This window comes from Trachemys scripta, chromosome 1 (assembly GCF_013100865.1).
Source record: "Trachemys scripta elegans isolate TJP31775 chromosome 1, CAS_Tse_1.0, whole genome shotgun sequence".
Classification (NCBI taxonomy): Eukaryota; Metazoa; Chordata; order Testudines; family Emydidae; genus Trachemys; species Trachemys scripta.
Genome location: NC_048298.1, coordinates 339,155,753 through 339,157,845, shown reverse-complemented (window position 1 = coordinate 339,157,845; position 2,093 = coordinate 339,155,753).

Below are 2,093 nucleotides of genomic sequence, written 5' to 3'. Positions count from 1 at the left end.
TTCTATCCCTTTTAATCACTTAAATCACTTAAAATCCATACTTTTTAAATTAATAAACAAGTTTTATGCTTTATCTTTATCTTTACCAGTGTGTTTCGAGTAAAGTGTCTGGGGAAAATCTCAGCTCTGTGTAAAAAAGCTGTTACATATATTTCCCACACCAAGGAGAAAGCGACCAATATTAATGAGTTTATGCTGTACAGACTCCTGTACAGTGCAAGGTGGTATAATTCCTATACGCGAGCAAGGGTGCAAGGCTGGATAGCTGGGAAATTGGCTCTTGTCTCCTGCCTGTCTTTGAGTGGCTTCGGTAAAGCACTCAGGAGGCTCGGTTGGGTGTGTGGTGCCACCTGCTGACATGTTGGGTGATAACAGGACTTGAAGAGGCTGACTGTGTCACCAACAAAGGTGTTTAAGTTTGGGCAGCCCAACTGGAGGGTTAAGGGGCACAGCGGTTCCCAAAGCTCCCAGATTGCACCCTGGGGATGACAACCTGTCACTTGTGTTACTCAGGTTCCTGGTTTCATCAGTAATCTACATGGACTGCAGCAAGATTACTGAAGAAGCTGAGTAGCACATATCACCTCCTCACCTACCCTGGAACCTGCATGGCACATTATAATAAAAAGTTCCTTGTGCGAACCCTGCAACTGCTCAGCAGTTGACACAGATGCACCCAGGGAGGCTTAGCCTGTCTTGGCCTATTATATGCACCACCTCTGGTTCCTAACATTCTGTTTGCATTTTTGACTGACGCTGCACACTGAGCGGATGTTTTCAGAAAACTATCCACAATGACTCCAAGATCTCTTTTTTGAGCGGCAACAGCTAATTCGGCAATATAATTTTGTCTGTACAGTTGGGATTAGGTTTTTCCAGGGTGCATTTATTTGCATTCATCAAACTGAAATTCATCTGCCATTTTGTTACCCAATCTCCAAGTTATGTGAGATCCCATTGTAACTCTTCACTGTCTGTTTTCCACTTAACAATATTCAATAATTTCATCTCATCTGCAAATTTTCCGACCTCATTTCTTACGCTGTTTTCCATTTATGAATTTGTGGAACAGCACTAGCACCACTCCAGACCTCAGGACGACCCCATGATTTACTTTTCTCCATTCTGAAAATTGACCATTTACTCCTACCCTTTGTTTCCTATCTTTTAACCAGTTACTTACCCAGGAGAGACCCTTCCTTCTTTTCCCATGACTGCTTTCTTTTCTCAAGAGCCTTTAGTGAGGGGTCTTGTCAAAGTTTTTCTGAAAATCCCAGTACACTATATCATCTAGATCACCCTTGCACACAGCTTTGTTAGTCTGCTCAAAGAATTCTAATAGATAGGTGAGGCATGATTTCCCTTTGCGAAAGACATGTTGACTGTTCCACAGAGAATGATGATCATGTGGGTGTCTGATAATTCTGTTCTTTACTGTAGTTTAAATCAATTTGCCTGGTACTAAAGTTAAGATTAATAGCCTATAATTGCTTGGATCACCTCTGTAGCCTTTTTTTAAAAAATCAGCTACAATTCACCTGGTAGAAAGCCTGACATATACCACAGTTAGTAGTTCTGAAATTTGATATGATAGTTCCTTTGGAACCATTGGGTGAATGTCATATCGTCCTGGTGACTTTTAATGTTTAGTTTATCAGTTTGTTCTAAAGCCTCTGTGGTGGGTTGTCCCCCTGGGGTGCAGTCTGGAAGTCGGTGGAATCATTGAACCCCCTATCCGTTCAGCTCGGTTGGCCACTCCACAGAGCTCTTCTGGTAACAGAACGAGCTACTCCAGGGCCTGTTATCATCCAACATGACAGCAGTTGGTGCTGAAAACCAACTGATCTACCTGAGTGCTTTACCAAAGCCACTCCAGGACAAACAGGAGAGAACAGCCAATTTCCCAGCTCCCCAGCCTTGCACCCTTGCTGAAGTATAAACCCATAATTGTGCCATCTTATATTTCACAGGGATCTGCACAATGCATACTATTAATATAGGTGGCTTTCCCCTCGATGTGGGACAGAGTCACAAAAAACTTTATTTACAGAGCTAAGATTTTCCAAGACACTTCTCTCAAAAGACACTGATTA